The 25,922-nt window shown below is 34.4% G+C and overlaps 1 protein-coding gene across 8 annotated transcripts in view; it reads right to left on the bottom strand.

Annotated features, from left to right (window-relative positions):
• The window catches only part of Zeb1 (zinc finger E-box binding homeobox 1), a 231,544-nt gene that overhangs the window by 202,937 nt on the left and 2,685 nt on the right, over window positions 1–25,922 (bottom strand). The window contains exon 1 of one of the 8 annotated variants that reach the window (XM_023701853.1): window positions 25,344–25,575. The exons of the other annotated variants lie outside the window; for them this stretch is intronic. The gene's annotated coding sequence lies outside the window, so the exon portion shown is untranslated. Of the gene's footprint in view, window positions 1–25,343; window positions 25,576–25,922 lie in introns of those variants that run through there. 8 annotated transcript variants of the gene reach the window in all.

Genomic DNA, 25,922 nt, shown 5'->3' with positions numbered 1-25,922 from the left:
AAAAAAAAAAAAAAGACAAAATTAGACTAACCTGGAATCTAGCTGTTACAAAACAAAAACTACACAGTTCTTAATTACTTTTAGAAAATCATAAAACTGTTTACCTCATTCCTGGCTTTAAAAAATACTTCATGTTGTTTTTCTAGGTTTTTTAAACTCCCTACAATGGTTGTGTCCGTTGGAAGAGGGTATTTAAAACAGCTGAGAATGCTAAACAAGTTGACCCCTTTTTGATTATTAATACAAAAATAAAGTTATACCTTTAGTACAATAATGCTTGCATGAGTTGCAGTTAAATTTTGTTAAATTTTAATCCTTAGTTATCTTTTAAAATGTCTTTATACTGGAGTTCAATCCCCAGCACCACATGCCACACTGGTCCTGTCCCCAGGCACACTGAGGCAGCCACAGAGATTGGGCATGGTGGCACATGCCTGTAGTCCCAGTGCTCGAGCAGAAGAAACAGGAGGATCACTATGAGTCCAAGCTGTGTAGTCAGACTCGGCACAAAATACATTTTTAAAAAATGTATTTATATAGAGACTACAACAGCACTAAAACAAAATTTATTATGTATATAAAACTGCCTGTGACTTGTTACCAGTCCTAAGCAGGTAACAAGTATCTGTCTGTTAAACTCATATATTTCAATAAATATTATTTCAGTTAATTATAATATAATGCAAAACAATCTTAACTGAACAGGAAATGGAAATCACCCAAAGTAATTCCTGAGTAAAAGTAATTCTGTACTCAGAATTATGCTTTTAATTGTGAAAGTGCTAGAGGTCAAGAAGAACAGCATGTAGCTACAATGCCTATGGTCAAAAGTAACTCAAAGTAGCCCATATATCAAATGATCCTCTCCCAAGAAAAGTATTTTATGTTTTAACAAAGGGAAAAAAAGCTGTTCTTAAATTAAAACATGTGTCTTACAATTTAAAATCACTTAGAATAAAAAATTATGGTAACATACATGAACATCCTCTGCAAATTAAGTGCTGCACAAAGGTGTCCATGGTATGCTGTACACAAGTACTTTGTTTTACATAAAACAAGTTTCTCAAAAAAAAATCAGTAAGTCAATACCTGAAAATGAGGTGAAATGCAGTTCTAATATTAGTTTTTTTAGAAGAAAGGAAACAGGCCCTGTAACTTTCAACTGACAGTGTTGACAAACCCAAATCCTTTGTCCCGCTCCCACTTTCAGCACTGTTCCCATAATCTGTGACAATGCCATATGCTATATTCTTCAAGATATTCTCCTGGAGATGGGGTAGCTCAAAGCTAAAGCATGAGCTTTTGCACATCAAAGGCTCTGCATCCAAAACATCTATATAAATACAGATGTGAAATACCTTAAATTGCTATCACAAATACAGAGGTTGCCCCTTATTCGGGCAGTATGTTTCAAGACCTCCAGTAGATGTCTGAAACATTTGCTTAACTCTTTTACAGTGTTTCCTGTTATTCAGAAATAAAATCTATTTATCTTATCCTTGACCTAACTTGGCCTTATCATAACTAACTCTAGGTTAATCTCAGAATCCAGGATTTAAAAGTGTTGTGGCTTCTGCCTTTCCCTTGGGAACATTCCAGCTATCCCGCTATGAGGAAGCCCAAGCTACTTCACAGAAGCACACATAAAGCAAAAGAATACCAATGTCCCCAGGCAAACTTCATCCACCGCCAGCCACAAGAATAAAGGAATTTTGGATTGTTTCACACACAAGCAAAAAACACACAAAGAAGGCTCACCCAGGAGACACTCAAAATTATCAAAAATACCAAAATACTGTGTTTTAAGCCGATAAACTTTGAGGCTGCTTGTTAGGAATTGATAGATAACCATCATCCTTAGAAATGTTCAATAACCCCAATGTCAACATTTAAAAAGCCAATAAAAACCCTGTGACTACTGAAACAATTGTGGAAAACCTCACTAAACTCTAATCTTTGATAGTTACAATGAGTTACACTTAGTTTAGATTAAAAAATAAAATGGTAAAGGATTCTAAATCACATCATAAAAACCAGAATGACTATGGATAAAGCCAAACATGATGATACCACTGCATGTTAAGACAGTAAAGTTATTTGAAGTTTAAAAATGGAAACACCTAGTAGATGAGAGGGGTGAGCACCACATGCACTCCCATGAGCATCCACAACTGCGGAGACAGCCTGCTCCGCAGATCTCTTTGTATGCACCGCCCTCCTCTCACCACTTCCTCCCAAGCCACACTACTGAATTTGCCGTCAAGGAACATCGCACAAAATTCCTGAAAGGCACAGCCATGGGGATCCAAAACTGAAATATATTTTTAAAAGCTAGGAAACAGATTCTGAAGACAACATTTCCTGAAAGGTGACAGATGCCCCAGACAGCCAGTGGCACAGCCCTAGGAAGCCCCTGCGTTCCTGCTACCTGCCCACCTCATCACATCACAAGGAGATAAACACAGGTGCTTATCCCAAATTAAATTCCATTAGAAAGCATGGATTTTGGGGTGGGAATACATCAGAAATGAAAAAACATTTCCAATTTAAGTTAAATTTCTAATTAAATCATAGAGAACAAAAAAAAAAAAAATGGAAGCACCTAAGTAACAGAATAAGATATGATTACATGAAAATACAGCATTTAGATGTGATATATATCCTAGGTAATATGGATTATTATATGTATTAAATGCACTATGTAATTTATAAAGTACTGTCATATGAAGACTTAAGATACAGTAAAATATATAGTACTGCATTATACTAATTAGCATCTATCTTATTTATAAAATGTTTAAAGGATAAATATTATGTGATTAAGTATCAGTAAACTAGAAAGGCAGTAAAATACCAATTTATAAGTATTTTTAGATGACACATCTGGATTACAGCCCATTACCTTTAAATTTGTTTTATGTAAACACGAAAGACTTCATGTATACATTGCAATGTGCCAAATACACCGAAATTTCATAAAACTTAATTTTAAATAACTGCTAAAAATATTAAGTTTTTCTTATAAAAATAAACATATCCAATAATGTTATTGTTAAAGATTACTGGAATAGACAACTGCCCTGTCCTCTCTTTAAAATAAGTTAAAACAAAAGGACAAGGGTGGAAAAAAAAGACAACTGCCCTGTCCTAATAAAATCCTGAGTCTCTTATGATTTAAATAGGAGACAGAAGATAATCTTGCATAATTCCTTCTTTGGTATCATAAAAAGAAAAAAAAACAAATTCTACATAAATACTTATTATCTTTAACATTCTTAGAAAATAAGGAATAAGGAAAATTATTAAAGAATTTTTAAAAGCTCATGTTTCATCAGACTAATGGTGACATTCAATCTAGTAAAAAGGTTTCTGACAAAATTCAATGATTTACTGAACTTTAAAACTCAAGGTTGCTTTCAGGCAGATACTATGAAAGATTTTATTTCCAAAATAAAAATGTATTTTTCTAAAAGAAATTTCCAGGGCAGCTCTACCATGAGGATAGGTCTAGCAATTTGTAACTACAGTATTTCTTTCCAGTTCCTACTAAACAATGCACATTCAAGAGATTCTTCTTTCTCTTAAGTGACCCCAGATATTCAGCAAACACTGAGGCTGAAATCATGCCCAAGCCCTTGCCCATTCACACAAAGTTGCTCTTTGCCTGTAAAGGAGCCCTTTTAAAGAAAGAAAGTGAATATAATGGGGGAGAAAGGAATGGTGCAGAAAGAAAAGGCCTCTTTTGTGCCATATGAATTATTTATTCAGTCAAGCAATGAACTCAGTATTTCTAACTCTAACAATCTATCAGGGAACTCTAAAGAGTGAACTCCAAGACTAAGAAAGCTTAAAAATTATCACTATTTAGCCATCCTGTGGTTCTCTTCATTTGAAAATATTTTTGAACATTTAACAGTTTAGATTTAATTCACATTTTATCTAATAGTTTACATTTTTAATACACAAAATTTAGAAATCAGACCCCAAATAGTTTTTCAAAATGACTGCCCAAGCAGCTGCCATCAGCTATTAAGACTTAACAAACTATTATTATTTTTTTAATGTGAGAAACTATGAAATTATGCACAGGCTCATTTATGAGCCTTATTATTATTACTATTAGTGCCTGACTAATAACAGTCTTAAACCATTTCAAGCAAATATTTCTCCACTTGTGGGTGGTGCTGAGACTTATTTTATCAAAGTCTCTGGAAGAAGAGTATTCCTGGTTCTTGATCAGCAGATAAGGTAGAGTCAGATTTCTTTTAGCCAGTAACGATGTTTAGTTGCCTAAATTATTAATAGAGATTAAATCTCCTTCGAATAAGGGCAGAGATAGAATACTTCTTGAAAAGAAAATGAGGTCTAATCTACACACAAATTACCCTTTCCTATACATCGGAGATAATGCAGTTTTTCTCAACAAAACCTAATAATTTTTAAAGGTATGAGCAAAACAAAAAGCCCCAAAATAAACTCACACATACACAGTCAAGTTCTTTTCAATAGAGATGCCAATTGAACACAATGAGAAAAGGACAGTTTCCTAAATAAATGGTGCTAGAAAACTGTATACCTGCATACAGAAGTTAGTTCATTTCACATCATTTACAAAAATAAAGACAAGAGGTTTAGGGACTTAAATATAAGGCATGAAACTATAAACTGACTGGGAAAACATGTAAGGAAAAAGTTCCATGACACTAGTCTTTGCAGTATTTTGAGGTATGATCCCAAAAGTATAGGCAACAAAAGCAAAAACAGACAAACTGAAAAAGTTCTTAATGGCAAAGGAAACAATACTAAAGTCAATTTACAAAATGGGATAAAATGTTTGGAAACCACACATTTGATAAGAGGTTAATCTCCAAAATATATAGGGAACTCATCTCTATGGCAGTAAAACAAAGATTACTCTACCAAAAAGGAGCAAAGGGCTAGGTATGTGGATCAGTGGTAGACTTTTGATCTAGCACGAGAAAGGGCCTGGATTTCATCCACATCATCAGAAGGAGGGAGGGGAGCAGAAAGGAATGGAGGAAGGAAAGGGCAAATGAGCTGAATAAACATGTCTGAGAAGACATGTAGCCAAAAACTGTATGAGAAAATGCTTAACATCACTAAACATCAGGAAAATGCAAATTAATGCATGATAAGATATGACCTCATCTTTTGGAATAGCTATGATAAAAATGATTAAAGGTAAATGGTTGTGAAGATTTGGAGAAAAGGCAACCCTTATGCAGTGATGGTAGGAAGGTAAACAGGCAGCACCATTCTGGAAAACATGGAGGTACACTGAAAAAGCAGAAATAGAATTACCATCAACAGTTTCATTACTAGGTAATGAAAACTGAATCAGTGGCTGATGATATATCTGTACTATATTTTCATTGCAGCATTATTTACAGTACCTAACAAAGGAAATACCGAAGATCCAGCCATGAATAAATGGACAAAGAAAATATGGTATATACACACAATAATAATATTCACCCTTCATAAAGACAGAAATCTCGTCACATGAGGCAACATGGATAAAACTGGAAAATACATATAAGGTGAAATAAGCTAGAGACAATAAGAGAAATACTGTGTGACCTCAGTTACATGAGGAATCTTAAAGAGTCAAATTTCTAGAAGCATAGAGCAGAATGGAGGTCACCCAGAGACCAGACGGTGGAGGAGATGGAGGGAGATGATATTTAAGCAATACGGAATTTTGGACAAGAGGATTACTCTTCCTTCAAGATGTCTATTATGAATCACAGTCACTGCAGTTTACAAGAATATATTATGTACTTGAGAACAGCTAAGAAAAGCAAACAAATGTTATCATCATCAAAAATGCTAACTATACGAGAAAAAACTAACTGGCTTGATTCAGCCATTCTATAATGTATACACATATCAAAACACCATGTTGTATATTATAAATATAATTTCATTGGTCAATTTAAAAGATAACAAAATATTTTTACTTTTGTGTGAAGGAATGAATCTTTAACACAGTTTGGTGGGTGGGAGAGCTTAGACTGAGTCATCCTATAACCTAAAACCTAAATAGAAACAACTGCTTTCAGAAAGTGATACACTTGGTCTGGTTGCACTTTCATTCTCTGAGATCATTTAAAAATCCCTAATTCCCAGCAGAAATATCTATACTATATAATTTTGCAGGACTCTATTGTTAAGGTTTTTGAAACTAAAAGACTAAACTATATTGTACATCTTCTCTAAGTTCTTTATGTACTTCTGACTGTTACTGCCTTACTTACTTCTAAATTACCTGGTAAAATAACAGCACTGATCTTGTCAATTAAACCAAATTTTTATAGAATGAGAAGTAGAGCTGGTAGAGTACATAATTAGAATTCATCGAAATTTTATGATAAAGAACATGAGTCCTGAACAAGGTATGTTATTAGCCAGGTATCTACAATACATGACATAGCAGATATTTGAAATTATGTTTCTACCCCATCTGGTGCCCTCCAAAAGGATCCTGTAATTTAAATTGGAAAGGATAAACTAATAAAGTGTTTCCTAATTGATTTTAGCAATATATCCTATTAGGCTTAAAAAGCTCTGTCAAAATAATTCTACTTTTGATATTCAGTCTACTCCTAGACTAAAAATCAAAATTTCAAATAAACTTTGTATATAAATAATCTTTTCAAGTTATATAAGAATATTTTTAAAGATATGTCTAACACTAAGATGAGATAGTATACCCAGCCAAATAACTGTAACAACTGTTTATGCAAGTTTTAAAGTAATGTTAAAAGAGGAATTTTCCTGTGTCAGGTGGTGTCTGTGATGGGGTACAAATTAAGAAAATTATAAATGCACTCAAAGTAAATATTTTCAGTAAAATCTGAGATTCTAGGTATAGAGTCCCTGGAGATGGAATCCGTGGCTGATGATATATCCATACTGCATGTTCACTGCAGCATTATCTGTCAGTTAAATACAACTGACAGATAAAATAGGGTGTCATTTTAAATAAATAGTAGTTGTTTGGGGGACAGAAGTATCTTCATTCTGTAGGAAATATATTTACTGACTTATCATCATCACCATCATCGTATCTTACTGGGAATGGAACCCAGTGCCGAGTGCATGTTCGGCCAGCACTCTAGAATTGTGTTCCATTTCGAGCTCTACCTTAATTTTTTTTAAGACTGGAATTATGTAAATTTTCTTCCTTTATAACAAAAATCTGCCTTAACAATCACCTCATAGTGGTAATAAAGTAAGTTTCCTAAACTCAAAATAAAATTTCAAAGTTCTTTTTACTAAAGTTCAATTTCATTTTATTTTGGAGAATTATTATAAATATTGTCTTGATGTTTTGAAAGATTAAAAGCAAATCTTCTTTTAAAGCACTGTATCTTACTCACTGAGACTTTAAAATATCCTGAGTCACTGAAAGGCGCACACTTAAAATGTGAACATTTTACCTTAACCCCCCCCAAAAGGCTGAGTCAGCAGAAATAACCTCTGGGAACAGTGACTCACTGAACGCATACCATTATACTTTTGAGACAGAAGCAGGACTTGTGATACATATATATGTTCACAAAATTTATTAAATTCCCTTTGTGCAGTAAATAACTACATAAAAAGGCAATACAGATTATTTTTTTCTACCAGGATTTTTCTATTTTAGTTGATATTTCACTGCTCTTCTTAATAAGTAATCTGCTCTTATCAAAACAGAAAAGTACATTAAAATTCTTTATATCAAAAAGAAAAAAAACCTAGATATATTAGTGTTATCTATTTACTTATGGTAAAGAAACATTAATGCTTCCAAAGTCATCTAATTTAATATACATGGTTAAGGGCAACTGCTAAAAATGTCCTATTTTATTCAACTTGGTAAGGACACTAAACTTATCATTCTAACTTCATTTTGTGCCTAAGGTTACCATATATCGACTCTCCAGTATTTTTACCATTATTTCTGTAAACAGGTTTCTGAAAAACCAACTATCCAGATATTAAAAATAAACTAAGCAGCTGAAATACCCAAGTTAGCAAGACATTTACCATAGCTGTTTTGTAGGGACTTAAGAATCTTTCACACAAGGCACTGAATGGAGCTTTCCTGCTGAAATAAAATGGACGAGGAACAGTGAATAAATTGCAAACTTAATGGGTACTTCTTTTGTCCTTATGTTCCTATAATCTTACATTTTAACTATAACTGTTCACACTTCTAACCAGCCAAACCCAGTAAGAAACTGCAGTTTCTGCTTCAAAGTAGCTCTCCAATATAAACTAAATTATGTAATTTTTTGAGGTTCTCAGTTATATTTATAAAATGAATCAGGCTACATTAATTCTAAGGTCCCTTTTCACTTTAAGACTCTGTATTTTATTTTGTCTGTCCTTTAAAAATCTTTTCCAAAGGTAGCAAGATATTTAGCATTAAATAATTTTTTCTGTTAGTCTGCATAAACAGCTTTCTAGGTGTTCCTAACATTTTGAATAGCCCTCTTGGGAGAAGCTATTTTATGTTTTTAAACAATGATCTCTATAAAGTGAATGAAGTTGTCTATGCTAAAAGCTTCCTTATAATCACTGTTTTATACTATTGATTAATAATTCTAATTGAGCAGGTTCTGTGTGTGTCCTGCTCTGAGAAGATGAGCCTCATATGACACAACAGTGTGTTTTTTCCCATAAAAAAGTTTGTTTTCATTTGTTCTTCATACTGTTAGAAATATTAAGACTTCTGGAAGATAGTACTGTACAGTTACAGTAGTTTCATACAGTTATTTCCTAGAACCTATATTCACTATATTACCTTAAAATGTGGCAAGTCTAGAAAAATTAATTTTAGACTTCCAGTCTATCAATAAGACGAATCTTAAAGGCATTTTTTCCATTTTAAATAGCTTCAATAGGATTTATCACACTATATAGACTTCAAAAAATTTTTCATTCTTACAACATATAATGTAATCTTTAGCTAAACTGAGTTAATAATGGATGGAGTGTTTTAAGACCCCAGTAAATCAAGAGACTTATCAACAGAACTGCTGAGCATATCAATGATTTAGTGAAATATCTGAATGTGGATATTTAACATCCTCATTTAGGCCAACCACATCCTTTGACACCCTTTCCTCCTCCCCTAAATTCTGAAACAAAACATATTCATCTGATAGAAAGCTACAAGTCATATCTTATGAGGACAAACCTTTAAGTATGTTGAATTTCTGTGTTTTCTCACAACAAAAATAGTATGTCATACTTTTCACTAACCCATATTGCAAAATTTGTATCTCTTTATTAAAATAAAAGTATTGAAAGATGTTAGTATTACCCACTAAGATGCAAACAAATCAAGAAAAATAACACTTCATTTCTCAACCATCACATAACTCCATCTCAATACAGTCACAATAACCCTGAACCACCTGAACTTCCAAGTTAGTAAGAAACTTCCCACAATCCACATCTAAAAGGAGGAGACTCACAGTCTTTTCAACCAAGGTACTGACTAGCTTTTCTTCTAAACAAAGTGTTATAAGGCAGTTAGCCAACAGTAAAAGTAATTAGCTCTTTGTCATATGGTTCCTATTACTGTCCTGTATTTCAACAATGATTATAACTCCTATATTGTTTTATTCTACACAGAAGTGGAGCAAAACAAATACCAAATGGAGATGGTACACTGTCATAATTATCCCAAGTTCTTTGTAAGCAAGCTGAATTACCTACGTGATGGTCACTGCTAAAACACTGCTATATGTATACGAGAGTTCTTAAAAATATCTTTATACAGGTACAAGAGTTTTCTTGTTTTAAACTGCATATATTTTGCTATCTATGTGCTCAATCTTGTGACAGAAAAACAGGCCACTCAAGTAAATTAAATAGAAATACTGATTCTAAGGTAAGAATCATTAACAATCATGTGTTTTGTCAGGCAAGTGTCAGCAAAAATTAAACTTTGAAGTAGCTAACAAAAAGCAATACTAGGAGCCAGGGAGATGGCTCAGTGGAATAAGTGCTTCCCTGGCAAGCACAAGGGTCTGAGTTCAATCCCCAGTTCTGCCAAAAGAAAAAAAAAAAAAAAAAGCAATACGAAACAAGCCAACATTCTTATAGCTGACACATATCAAACATACTGCAACAGGATGCGTGCTTCTTTCAAGTAGCAACCTCCAACATAAAGAATGATTCTGGATAGGTAAAGAATTATTATCATTCTAACATGGATTTGTATTTGTCAGATTCTTTGTTCTTTAACTCGGTGCCTTGCTTTAGAATGTTATTACCGATTCTTCCAAAGTTATTAAAAACTACCAAATTTTCTCTATTCAGTTTAACTCTATGTAAATAAGAATATCCCAAAGGTAATGTATAAACATCCCTTAATCAATTATCACTTTCTCAAATTTATGTTAAAATTAGACATTTACAATTATTGCAATTGTACAAAAATTTTACAATTAAACATTTTTACTTTAAATTTCAACTCATCTTCAGAAGAAAAGTCTTATTTTAAATTGTAGCACTATCAATCCATCTTCAGAAGTATGGCCACTGTCACAAGCACGCGTCAGGGTCAGGTCTACAACTGGACTAACAGCTATTTTTGCTTATTTCCTCTCCTCAGCTCATGAACACAAGGACAGAGATCTCATTTAACAGTAAATTTAAGCAATGCTTATTAGCATTATATGGTTTACCAATTTTTTTCACATTCTCAGATTTTATTCATCTCATCACAGCAGTACGCTGACAAACTTCAAAAATGGTATGTGTGTATTGAATAATACTGAAAAAGGCATACTACACTCAGAGATCTCCTGCATACAGTCTTCTGGAGCTTTGTGGTTAAGTGCAGAGACTAGGAACCTGGGTTGAGTTTTAGCACATGGCCAAATTCTGCACCATGGGACCTTAGGCACAAAACTTGGTGTGTGTCGGTCTCCTGGTCTGATCAAATAAGAATGACAGTATCTTGTAATAAGGATTAAATGAGCTAGTATTTGTTTTATTTTATTTTTTGCTACTGGGGATTGAATTCAGAACCTTGTGCTTGCCAAAAAGTCACTTATGCTGCTGAGTTATATACCTGGCCCTAAGTGAGCTAGTATTTTAAAAGTGCTTCCATAATAAATGCTGTTGTTTCACAAATAAATGAAATAAAACAGTAACATGCTAAAAAATGTCATATCCACAAATGCAATAGTAAGAAATAGCATATATGTTGTAAATTTTAAAAATATAATAAGGTAATGCCTTTTTCAAATTTCATCCAACATTTTGGCCCTAGCCTTTCAAGGCCAGTGAAGACTCAGGACATAAGAGAACCTATACTGTAACATCATTTAACTTAGCTGTGTCCCAAATTTTCTGATCAAGGAGATTATGGGGCCACAGAGCAATGTGATCAATGTTGTAGAGTGTGCTTAAGGAGAGTCACAGGGAGAGAAAACATTCTCTCAGGCTTTCACAGAGAGCAAATTGGGCAAGCAATGGCCGTGACTCATCCACATGGCTGACACTTACAAAGGATCTTCAAACTGCAGTACAGGTAACAGGATAAATCTTGAGGGCACTTGACTGACCTTATCAGATACAAAAGTTACATTTCTTGTTATATAGGTTTTGCTTTATTTTGGTCTTAACCATCCAGCAGAAAAGTATTAAAATGAGGTATATAAAGTATAGCCATATAATATGCAGAGCTGTGAAAGGCTCAAGTCAACAACTTCTGACATCGTCAGTCCTACGGATAACCCACTACTATTATGGACTACTGGACTATATTGGATTATTTTGCTTAATTCATGCACCTACAACATTTAAATGGCAATGGAATACCCATCTCTGACAAAACTAAACAAAAAAACGGGATACAAAGGAAGGACCATTTTGTATCTGTATATACAGAACAGGATAGATATACAGGTACTTTCTCTTAATTCGAGAAGAAATATTTGTACTAATAGTATCTTGACAGGTTATCATGTCTGCATCTTGTACTATGAATAACCATAAGAAGATAACGATATGCAATGTATTAATTATTGAAACTGTCCTATTAATCGGTTTTGAAATTGTCTCATTGTTGTTTCTCAATAAAATCAATAAAAATCCCCAAATTTCCTACAATGTGTACAGAAAAGATATCTAAAAGGCATTACTTTTGAAAACTCACAAAGATTAAATGTACATACACAGGAAATACATAGCAAACGTTGTGCTCTATCCAAAAACATTTTTTCAATTTCAATTATCATTTTCAATTAAATGTCAATTATTAGTAGCTATCAATTATTATTAATAAACAGTAACACCATGAAATAATTCTATAAAATATTTAAGGTACAAAGAATAATATAATATTTGAGTATTCACTAGCCAGCATATTTTTAAAAAAGAGAAAAAAGTTTACCCAGACCTCTGATACGTACTGCATCCAAAATGATTCATTCCTAAATTTTATCATTTCATTTAATGCTGTGACTCATATATATCTATCCTAAAACAACATATTACTTAATTTTGCATGGTTTTGAATTTTATGTAAGTCTTTCTGATTTGCATCATATTGAAATGATGCAACTTGAACATAGGTATAATCCATTCATGGTCAGTGTTGTGTAACATTTCATTGTATAAATCTATCACATATTGACAGATATTTTATCTTGTCTTTTCTTTATGGTCTTAATTTTCATTTGTCTGATTGCTCCTCAAATTAACTATCTTTTATACAGGTTGAGTATACCTTACTCAAAAATCTTGGAACCAAAAATGTTTCCAATTTTGAATATTTCACATTTTGAAATATTGACATATACCCAAGATATCTTGGGAACAGAACCCAACAGAGCTAAACACTAAGTTCACAGATGTTTTTCATAGATACCTTAGACCTATGTTTCAAAGGCAATTTCATCTAACAGTTTTAGTGTGCCTGTGTTCTGACTACAATCTGCCACATGAGGCCATGTATGGAATTTTTCATTTGCGGTATTACTTTGGCGCGTGCGCGCGCGCACACACACACACACACACACACACACATAACTTAGAAGGATTGCAGACTTTCACATTAGGGTGCTCACCATATAATATGCTCAGTGGTCAACTGGTCCACATCCTTTATTTTCACTATCTATTAGCCAAAAGAAATTCTTAATTCTGAGTTAGTCATATCTGTCAATTTTCTGCTTTTGTCTTTTTATCTTGTTTACTCAAATTCCTGAAGCTATTTTTCTCCCTCTTTAGAATGGGCTTATAGTTTTACCTTACCTATACCTTTGTCTTGCCTATAAATTTATATCTATAATCCATTCCAAATGATTTTTCTAAATAATGTGAGAAAGTTTACCCATTGAATTTATCCACCACCACCAACTGCTAAAAGGGTCATTTTCAACGATTGGCAATCATCACTCTCACAGACCAAGTCTCCTTAGTGAGTCACTCTGCATTATCTCTTAGCTCTTCCCTTAGAGGTTTTAGAACCATGTTGTCAAGTTCCATAAAAACACCAATTATATGATCAGATGGCACAGAACCTATAGATAAGGTTGGAAAGAACATTACCAAAATATTCAAGTTTTCTGCCATAAACGAGGTACTATCACTTAGTAAGGCCTTTCTTGAGGTCTTCCAATGTTGTATAATTTCTTCATTACTGCATATTATCAGATTTATTCATATTACTTTATACTATTTTAATGTCAAAATAGCTTTGTAACTGCATATGCCAGCCAAGAATTTGAAAATGTAATTAACTTTAGTACAATGATTTCACATCCAAATTTACATATTAAGTCTGATAATTTAACTATTGGCTTTCTAGACTATATAATCAGGTAATCTACAAACAATGGCATTTTGTTTTTCTATTTCATGGTGACACCTCCTGTTGGATGGCATTAAAGCTGCACCTGCCATACAAGGATGACTAGAAGTGGCATCAACATGAACTTCTGTTTCTTGCCTTACACAAAGAGAACAAATGCCTTCAGATTTTCCCCCTGAATGTAAGAGACCAGGCCACAGATTTTCTTCAAAAAAGAAGTGCTTTTATCAGGCCAAAAAGGACCATTTTATTCACTTATTTGCTAAAATTTTTTATTACAAATCAACCTATTGAGCTTCTCATATCATGATTTACCTTTAAAGAGCTGATATAAATTACACTAATTGCTCTAATACACAAACAAGTTTAAAATTCTAGGAAATATCCAAACCTGATTACGATGTGTTACATTGTTACACATTACTGGATTAAGTATAATATTTATTAATTTTTATAACTATATTTTTAGGTTAAGGACTGTTCTGTAATTTTCATTTCTCATATTTTTCCTCCAGCTTCATAAAACAAGTTTAGTACTGCTCTCTCTTCTATGATATTACTCTGAGACTATTTTTCTTTTTGCCTCTTAAACTGATTCAGTTTTACACTGCTTCTTTTTTTTTCTTTTTCTTTTTGGCGGAACCGGGGATTGAATTCAGGCCCTTGCACTTGCCAGGGAAGCGCTTATTCCACGGAGCCATCTCCCTAGCCCCTACACTGCTTCTTAAACCAGAACACGCTATCATTTTTCTTAGAGTTTGTCCATTTGTCCTAAACTTTCACTTATATTAGTCTGGATCACCATGTTGATTATCCCAAAGTTAATCATTTTTGAATACTGTATAGTAACATCCTCTCTATCATTCCAGATACGGTACTGCTTTGTGACCTCTCTTTTCCCTGACTAATCTTGCCAGAAATTTATCAATTTTGATTTATTTTCTTATTTGTCTGATTGGCTTTTTGAGACAGGTTCTCACTATGTAGCTTTTGCTGGCCCTGAACTCAGTATGTAGGCCAGGTTGGCCTCATACTCATGATAATCCTCCTGCCTCAGCCGAGAATCCCAAGTACTAAGATTATAGATATGTGCCACCATACCCAGATGTCAATTCTGTTTTCTCAAATAATCTAATTTTAGTTGCACTGTTTTATTTCTGCTTCTTTTTTCTTTTTCATTAGCTTACAGCTTCATCTTTATTTTTTCTCTTTTACTTCAATTAGGGCAGTACCTAACCTACATGGTCTTTTTTCTAATACTTAGGAATGTGTAGTTATTGTTCTTCACACCTTTTTTTTTAAAATACACAGCCTCTCTACACAGTTTGAACTCATAGTGACCCTTCTGTCTCGGCTTCCCCAGCACTGGGATTAGGTATGCCTCACCATGCCCAGCTTTTGGGGACAACATGGCATATCTGGGGTTCTGGGGACAGCACAGCATACAGTACCACGGATTGAACTCAGGAGCCTGTGCTTGCTAGGCAAGCACTTAGACCACCAAGCTATCTCCCCAGCCCTTCTTCAGACTTTTTTCGGAATCACTAAAGCCCATAAATATCCATGAATTTAATAAAATATGATTTGATATGTAGCATTTTATTGCTAATTATGAATATTTTCTAATTTTCTTTACCCATTTTCACTCACAAGTTACTTGGAAATAAACACCTTACTTTCAAAATATACAAGGAAGTTATGTTATTACTGATATCTTTGTAAACAGAATGTAATATTAAGACAATACAATGAAATTTGTTGAAAGTGGTATACCAGAGTATGATCAATTTTTATTAATATTCCTTGCGTGCTGGGGTTGTGGGATGTAGTGTTCCATATGCATTCATTATGTAAAATTTGTATATTAGTACAAATCAATAATAAAAAATCTCAATTAAAAATGGACAAATGATTTGAACATTTCACAAAAGAAAATAAACAATGACCAACAAATACACCATAAGCCCTTCAAACATTACTATCCATCAATGAAATTGAAATCAAAACTGAAATCACACTACCACACAGATATTATTATAGCTAAAATTAGAAACAGGACAAGTAGTTGTGAAGATGTAAAACAACTAGAACTCATATATTGCTGGTGCAAAATAAAAATGTTACAAGTACTAAACTTCGGTAGTTTCTTATCAAGTTAACCATATGTATACTTACTATATAAATCAACAATTTTAATCCTATGTAATTACCTAAGAGAAATGTTAGCATATACTCACATAAAATTGTTCTATGAATGTTCATAGCTTTATTAATTAGCAAAAATCATAAATAATAAAAATTAAGTCCATTATAGATGAATGGCTATAAAAGTAATGGTAGTATATTCAAACAGTGAAATTTTACTCACAACAAAAATTAAGTTCATTATAAATGAATGGCTACAAAATAATTATAGTATATTCATTCATACAATGAAATTTTACTCAGCAATACAAAAGGAATGAACTATCTACAAATCTTAACACTATTTGGGCAAAAGAAGGCAGGCAAGAGTATATACTGTATGATACCAATTCTAAAAGACCAAATCCAGTTTCTAGTGGCCAACAACAGATTATTATATGTACAGATAGGGTCACTGATGAGAAAGACTGACTGAGAATGGGCACATGAAGTGGTAACACAAGTATGCTATCTTAATACATTAAAAGTAATTAAAATATATATGTACAGTAGTGTATCTTGTGTACAATTATAACTCAATAAAGCTCACTAAGCACATAACATTTGTCTTAGGATTTTTCTAATTTATATCATAGGAATACAGGAAGACTATCTTCTCAAAACACTGCAAGCCAAAATGCTATATGAAAAGCTTCCAGACTACTTAGGCTATTCAAATATAAAATACACAGTTTAACTTCCTTGGGTATGGGCTCTTGGATTTTTGTAATAGAACAACAAAGGAACATTATCCTTGAAGTCCAACTCAGTATTACATATAACAATGATATTGCAAGGCCTCTCTCAATATAAAACATAACTCTAAGTATGATTTAAAAAAGTGGCATGTATGTGTAAAAAGGCCACATGAAAATTAGTATTTTGTAAATGCACCCACATGCATGTGTACACCCAAGGCAGCCATCCTCAAGCTAAATGATGTCACTAGTACCATTAGGATGGAGTGTCCATGTTCATTTCTTAGTTTCCTGCTAAGTTAATTAACAGCCTTGTCTTAGGCCAGAACTACTAAGCTCTGTTTAAGGTCAAATGTACTGAAGCAATGAACACACTTTCTAGTAACATTTAATAGGAGGTTACATTAGAGTCAATATTGGACAAGCAGTTGTCAACTGATGCAAGATGTATTTCAAACAAATTTAATAAAATTTTAAATGAACATTCATTAAATGCTTAAAACATGCATTGAACATGTTTCACAAGCCTTAATCTTCCTAACCCTACTACTACTATATCCATATCACATAGAGGGGAACTTGGACAGAGACTAAGTAACTTGGCCAAAGTGAACTCATAAAATAAAGCATCAACTCAAACTCTTAATTATTATTTTTAAAATGTCACTATATTTGCTTCCCTTAAGAAGGAAACTAAAAAGATGAACATACTGATAAAAGACCTAAATAGGAAAATAAAGCTATGAAACTAATAAAAGAATTCTATAGGGCTGGCCCAGATAGCTTAGCAGACTAAAGCACTTGCTTAGACAGGCTCAGGGACCAGGGTTCAATCCCTGGCCTGCTATTCGCCCCACCCCTGGGAAGCACTGAGAGGGAGACTGAGTCTGGCCGTTCTGGTGCATACCCGTAATCCCAGCACTTGGGAGGCTGAAAACAGGAGGATCACTACAAGTCTGATCCATATAGTAAGACTCTGTAGATCCTGTACTAAATATATTTTTTAAAAAGAATTCTATGAAGGTGGCTTTGTAACATATAGACTAGGAAGAAATTTACTATCCACAAAGTAAAAAATTTAATAGACTTGAATGCACTATATTAAACTCCTGTAGTATAGTTCAATTCAACAGATGGGGGATTAGTATATCAAACATATGAGAAATCTGGGAGATCAATAAGAAGTGGAAACACAACAGAATGGAAAAGACAGAGTGTAAACAGGCCAGGGATATAACGGAAACCCAAAAAGGTATAAGAAATTCAACCTCCTGGTAAAAGCATAAAGCAATCATTCAACAGCTGTTAACTTAGCAAAATTCAGGATATTTTACCATAACCAAAGGCTGGCAAAATGTGAAATAATAGGAATTTTTATTATTGTTGGTGAGGGTGAAATAATTTGAAGGAAATGAGTGACACTAAATTAGTAACTGATCTATATTTGGCAATACCATGCCACGTTCTCAAGAGAAATTCTTGGACAGCTATTAGCTTCACGAAGGTCAGTGTTTGCCAAAGATTATCCAACACTGGACTCAACCTGTACACACATCATTAGGGAAACCAATAACTGCACAAATGAGATACTGTACAGGTAAAAGCAATGAACCTGATGTCCATTCAACAACATAGCAGATCTCAAACAATGCTAAGTAAAAGTAAACTATACACTTTATTAGGTAGTAGTTTTATAAACACAACACACACAAAAAACTACCAGTTTTTTACAAAGAGGATTTTACAAAGATAAACCAAGAACTAAACAGTACAAAGAGGGACAGGAAACAGGAAATAGTAACAAAAATAATACAAATGCGAGTATTCCTTTAAATAAAAACCTCTCTGCATTTGAAATGTCATTATAGCAACATCAACTAATAAGTCTGATATATTTATGTATATTGTTAGAAATTCCTTTTTCTGTTATGTCTGATCATTCTGCACAATACATTTTGGTTTTAACTAAGACACATGTGAAAATCAATGGCATCTAGTTATTATCATCACCATAAATAAATATGCTCAAATGATCTAACAAAACTGAATTGGGAATATAGAAACCTATGACCTACTCCAAAGTAACCAGTATTCAAACTTGGAAAAGTCATCTCCTCAAATATCCGTCTGTGCAAAACAGAAAACAAAAAGACTGATGAATATAGTCAATCCTTTTAGCTCCAAAAGTGCTTCATAACATTTTCTCAGTACTGCTCATATGAAATTATTTTCTACCACAATCTCTTCCCCTTCTATCACCTTTCTCCATCCAAAATAGCAAAACCCCTAGAGTACCACAAGAGATTCAGAAAAGTGATATAACAACAGGAGTAAGTACCAACTTAGCTATAGGGAGAAAATAGTAAAAAGCTATAGCTATATTCAGTGTTTCCAAGTATCCAATACAAACCAAAACTGATAGGAGCCCAGGTACAAAACACACACGCCATGAAAGACTTTATTTATCATACACTGTTCTACACGTCACTATATTTGTCTGGCATCACACCTTCTCAAAGCTCATGTCCAAGTATTTTCTGGAGTTTCTACTTAAATGCATTAAATTTTGGCTTAGTTGTATTAATTTTCAGATAAAATATCATTCGGGGCAAGGCAGTCTTTGCCATTAATAATGTTTGATTCTAAGGAAATTACCAGGTTTTTAACCAGTAAACTAGTTTCACTCTTTTAGAACTGTGGACTAAAGAATAAAGAAATTAAAATATTTTATAGATTACTGACCATGAGTAGTAACTGAAATATATAAAGAATAATAGAGTCCTGCATGGTAGTATAGGCCTGTAATCCCAGATACTCAGGCACAAGAATCACAAATCTGAGGCCAATCTGGGTAACTTATTTAGAACTTACGTCAAAATACATACATTACCCCCCCACACACACACACACATACACACGCAGGGGACTGAGGCTATAATTCAGTGTGCAGCCCTGGGTTCAATACCTAGTACAAAATAAATACAAGGATAAAAGCGCCCTGATTTAGAGATCAGTCAATCAGGCATGTGTCACCTATACAATCCCAGCACTTACAAGGATGAAATAGGAAGATCACAAGATCAAGGCCTAGTTGAGGTACAGAGTGAGACCCTGTCTCTCAACGACAAAATCTAAAACTTTGAAATTTGAGTATTTTAAAAAACAAAACAGGACTTCTGGCACAGAAAACAAACAACATGAGAAACTGATATAATTCTTAGATTTCACATTCCATTCACATTTAATTTTAAATACAGGAGGGGAGGATAAAAAGAAGGGGAGGTATTAAGAGATGATTAAACATCTGTTACCAATCATTTCAGCACAGATGTAGTATCACTGCAAAAGAGATAAAGGTTTTTCTAGGGTTCTACAATACAGGGTCTTCTATGAATAACCATGGTTCATACCTCAAACTATGTGAAAGCCTCAATGAATGCATTATGTCAATTATGAGAAAAAATGTATGCAACAGTCCTCCTCTGCCAATAGTTGTACCTCCCATAACTTCACTGTCTATGATCAACCATGGCCAGAAACATTCAAAGAAAATTTCCAGAAATACAATTTTAATTAACGTTTACTATAATATAGTTCTTTTTCTATTTTATCACTAGTTGTTCTTAATCTCTTATTATGCTTACTTACTCTAAAAGTTAAGTTTTATAGGTATCTTTAATGTAAAAAACTTATGACAAAACTTCCAGATTTGGGGAATTGGAGGAGTATCTTGTAATGTACCTCCCGGGGATAAAACAGGACCCTCATACAGTCATGTGTCACATAATGATATTAATGACAACATATTTAATGGTGGCCCTATAAAACTGTATCAACTAGTGATGTCATAACCATCTGAGAACGTATAAGTACACTCTATGATATTAGCACTGTGACAATATTGTTTAAAAGCACATTTCTCAAAAGAATGTATTCCTATAATGTTCAAAGCAGCAGAATTTCATATGGACGTATAAATGTCCTTTTTAAATATTTCAACACTTTTTTCTTTTCTTTTGGAAATTTCAATTTATTTGCATCCATATGATGTAACCCAAAGTACATTTAGCAATATTAAGTTCTAAATATCTTTGTAAACAATTTTATGGCAAATTTTACTAAATAGCTTTTTTGTCACTTAAATAATATGTTAGTCTTTCATATCTTCAAACAACTACTTTCACATTAACAAACAGCAATAATTCACCTCCATCAAGTTAAAAATCCAGACATGCTTATTCTAGAAGCAGAAATTTTTATGTGGTAAACGTAATATCCTAAAAATGCTTCTTTTAGAGCTATAAAATTCAAAACACATCCTGATCCAAAGAAAGATTATTTCCTATTGAAATGTCTATAGCAAAATCAGATTTAATTTTTAGAAGTTGCATCTATATTATCATTTTATAAAACTTCAAGTCTATCCTCAAAAGATACTACACTAGCAGAAATACATTTGCTTTATGTCAATCACAAACTTCTTGGTGTCTAATACTGCATTTCAAAGAAAATTTTAACTGCAGTTGCAGCAAAACTTTTTTCAACTACATATGTACTAATTTATACAACTTTCTAGCTCGTGCGATGATTAATTAGCTAGTAATATGTATATTTACAATTTTAAAGGTACTTTTAAGAACTGTCTCATCGTACGTACTCATCAGGGCACTTTTGTAGTTTAAAATGTATTTCAATTTTCTTTCAATAATTCATTTAAATTTTTTACTTTATATCTGTTAGAAATGAGCAAAACATTCATTTATCCATAAATTAATAGTCACACAGCCAAGAAATCCTTTTTCCTGTTAAACAACCTTTCTACAATTTCATCGAGTCCTCTATGCTTCAGATTTTACACACTAACACAAAAGCACATGATTTTTCTTGTCCTCTACAGAAATTCAATACTGTGTAGGTAGTTAATAGTAGCTAACAATAAATTCCACATGATATTGCATCTGTGTTTCATCTGTTTCTAATCACATGCTTAGAAGCAAAAAGGAAGGGAAGGAAAATAACTTGAGAAATAATCATGCTATTATTTTAAAAATATCATTCCCTGTTTGATAGACTTTTATCAAAGTGCAGACACACAAACCCATGCAATCATTACATTTCCTGCTCCAAATCTTACCACATACTTGAAAAGTACTAAAACTGCAAACATAGGAAGGTATATTTCAAAAATGAGTGAAAAGTACAGAAAAGCCAACAAAATAATTGAACAAATATTTCCTGTGGTTTTATATCAGAGTTATCTTAGCAAGTGACAGGTAAAGTTTTTCAGTTCACAAAAAAAGTAAAACACACCTATTCGCTACTGAACTCGTAGGAATCAGGAAAATACTAAATCAAAACAACATTTGTTTGGAACTGAAAAACTATACTCACACACACAGAGATCCATGTGGAGTTGATGCAGGCTTACCTGATAATTCAGGTAATTCCTACAAAATTGAAGCTAAGCAATATAAATGTTGTAATGTGCTACTGGTATCTGTGCATTTAGATACGTCATTTAGATAGTGAAATAAAAAATTTTCAAGTTTGTAATTATACTAACACAATTACATGAATATAAAACAAAATGACAACCAAATTTCATGCAATTATTTGCATATAAAAGTTATAAACTCTCTCACAGGTGTAAGGTCCTGAGTTCAATTCCCAGTACCAAAAAAATGAAAAGTTATAATCTTAATTTACAGTTTGTTGAAATAATTCTTTGAATAAAATCCCATGACAGTCAATAGACTACAGAGACTTGTAACTGCATTTAAAGTCTCAAAGCAAACTTACAGTTCTTAATTTTAAATTGGTACACTAAAAATTTATACACTACATGATTTTAACTAAGGTGACAGAACAGGGGAGGAACACAAATAGGAAAGGAACCTGGAGGGTAAAGAAAATTTAAAATCTAAAACTTGTAATATCTCATTGCTGATTAGTCACTACTTAGTAGCTCTCTTCCAACTTATAGTCTAAGCCTACATAAATTATGGAAAAGTTATTACATGGTATTTTCAATGAATTACAATTTGACCAGACTTAAAAATTTATGTATTTTAACACCTAAGTACAGGAATTATTCTAAACCCCAAAAGAGGAAATTAGAAAGTATAGTAAACACACAAAATAAATATACACAATCATTGCATTTCCTCCAAATCTAAGAATATAGAACTTTTTTAAAAGAAAGGATTACAGTTGCTTTATAGCAAGACTAAATTAATATCAATCTGAATTCAAAATTTTAAAGTCTCAAATCTATAAAATTATTCAAGGTAAACATGTCTATTTCTTTCTGATACCAGTAAACTAAAAGATGCTCAGACATATTTTAGCCAGGGCTAATTTCAAGTAACCACAAGACAGAATTATATAGCAGATTCCAATCAGCACAAGAGATAGACTTATGATACTGCTACATCAATAATCACTTTTGTTAGCATCCTCTACTGGTGGTTTCCAAAGACAGCAAGAAGAAATGGTGCTAATGACAGAAAGAGATATACCTACTATTACGTATCAGGTAAATTAGCATGTCGTTATTATCAGCTAGAGTATATTTTTCAAGGAAAAATCTTTTAAAAAGAAGACAACCATATCACATAGGAAGCAACGTGAAAATGGAAAAGAAAAAGATTTAAAATATAATAAAGCATCAAATTATAAATGGTAAAAATCAATTTAAAGAATTCAAATGTCAGTGCTTTATAAATGACTAACATCATTACCATAAAGTTACCATACAAGGGTTGATGTTTTGGTCAAGCCTTGCTCAACTGGCTCATCCCTGTCAAGTTACAATACTCTATACTCCCATTACTATCCTACCCTGCAGAAATATTACAGAAAGGAAATCAAAATGCTTTATTGAAGGCATAGGAGTAAGACCTGCATATCTTATGTCAAAATGAATAAAAATATCATTTGCACATAGCTAACGTAAAATAGCTCTATGACTATTTCCCACTGTCTACATCACTGTTTCTTCATTTAAAAGATTTGAGAATTAACAATTTCCCAGACAATCCTTTTTAAAAATCTGCTACTTAAATATGACTGCATTGCTAAGAAATATTAGCCAATACCCATTCTCAGGTTTCACAACACAATAGCATATAACTTCATTTTTAATTTGCAAAATATGACGCGTAACCAAATAGCATGGCTGTAATGAACAGCAATGGATGAAATGCATTTGAGAACAAAAAGAAATACAAGAATAGAAGCAAAAGTGATGAAAATGGAAGATACCTGTAGTAGTACAGTGCTACTGAACACCTTTTGTTTTCTGAGAGTAATGCATACTGCAGACAAGACGTTTTCTGCTAACAGTCCCAAATCTGCTTTTCTAATATTAAACACAAAGGAAAAACACTGACAGCAAGCGTGGTAAATAAATCCCTCCCATGAGAATGAAAGCAGCAGACAGGAGGGGGCTGACATACATGCAGGAGAAAAACTAAACACCATCTTTTTTTCTACCTGCACAAGTTGCCATTTGCTGCAGCGATCAAGAATCTCTTTTTCCTGTTGATTTCAAGTACCTTTCAGGATAGCTTTTTTCTCTTAAGTCATCTGTTGATATGCCTTACGAGTATAATATTCATATCACAGGATCTCTGGGAGAAAAATCCATTCTTTCCTGTTCAGGTAAACATGTTTACAGCAGCTGCACAGACGCTGGGTGGTTCAGACTCACATGTCACACACATGTCGTCAGCAGCAAGAAAAGCCCCTTTCTCTGGCGATGAACATTTTAAATAAGGTAAAAAGCCAAGAGCTTTCAGAACCAACTTACCTTTCATAAAGCCACATCAGCAACAGCGACAACAGCTCAATATAGAACACACTATTTGACGCTAAAACAGGAAATTAAAATTGCAATAGCCTATGCTGTGCTTGCCATAACAAGTCATCTGTCCACAACGAGGCTATCAAATATACCTTTCAATCGTAACTAACAGACATCTTTACAATGTACATGTTTATTTTGAAAAACTAAAATCATTCGTGGAAGCAGTGATTTTAATGAATGCCTACTCAAAAATATCAAAAATATGTTTACGATTGGAAGGCAACATCTTGGAACAGCCTAAAACCCCCGTATCTGCTCCTAGACAGGAAATCCCACACGAAATCTAAAATTGCCAGGAAAGGTTACAAAACCTCGCGTTTCGCATCCCGAGGGGAGGGAGAAAGGGAGCCCAGGCGCGGGGGTGGGGCGGGGGGAGCGCTCCAGAGTTTTCTCTTAAACACATATTTCCCCTTTTTCTGGACGCTACAGCTCTCCGATCAGGGGCGCATGTATTCCCTACACTTAGAAACTCGTCGTAAAAATCACGCAGGAGCCAGAGCAGCTCCCTGTCCGAAACGCACGCGTAATTCCTTATATAGCCTGGGCGCAGCCCGCGGTAGGCCGTTGCCGCCCATTATTATACAAACAGGTACCCGGGCGGGGGCCGCCGCTCGCAGCCCCGGCCGCAGCTGCCCCCCTCGCCGCAGGAACTGTCCAGACAATAACAATCAGCAGACATTTGGCCGCTGAGCAGCACGTAGCGAAGGCACGGGATCGCCCCCCGTTAGCAGAAATACAATTAACTTACACCGTCTGTCCAAACTGGAAAAGGAGACCGTGCAACGGCCACACGTTCTGGGCTCGATCTCTCGCCTCGTCTAGCTATTTTAACTCTCACGCCTCTCAGGCAGAGGGGTGTGTGTTTCCCTGGCACCACGGCACAAATCAATACACACTGCAGCTGCAGCGCAAGCAGCGGCCCGGCGCGTCCGTCGGTCCGTCCGCCCCCTCCCCCACGCCTTCCACCCGAGACCCGGAGCGCCTGCCCAGCTCCATTATCCGGCTCCAGCGCTCCGCGCGTCCGGCCCAGGTAACAACTTCCCCAAGAACCGAAAGAGAAAAGCCGCAGGCGTCCGCACACACTGCCCCATCCCCGCGCGGGAGCCGCCGTGCTCAGGGAGGGGCATCTGTCTGCGCAGCTTCCCGGTCCCCCACCAGGTAACAACTCCACAAACACCCGCTGCCCACGCTCGCCGCCATCCCCAGCGCCCCGGCCGCAGCAAGTAGGCGCCCGCGCCCGCCCTGTCCCTCCCCCGGGGCCGCCCCACAGCTCCCCACGCAGCCCCGGGCCGCCGAGGGACCCCGGAGGGACCCGCGGGTGCCGCCG

Source organism: Octodon degus, unplaced genomic scaffold, assembly GCF_000260255.1.
Source record: "Octodon degus isolate 3935 unplaced genomic scaffold, OctDeg1.0 scaffold00141, whole genome shotgun sequence".
Taxonomy (NCBI): domain Eukaryota; kingdom Metazoa; phylum Chordata; class Mammalia; order Rodentia; family Octodontidae; genus Octodon; species Octodon degus.
The sequence above is the reverse complement of the archived record's forward strand: the minus strand, read 5'-3'. Positions and strand labels throughout refer to the sequence as shown.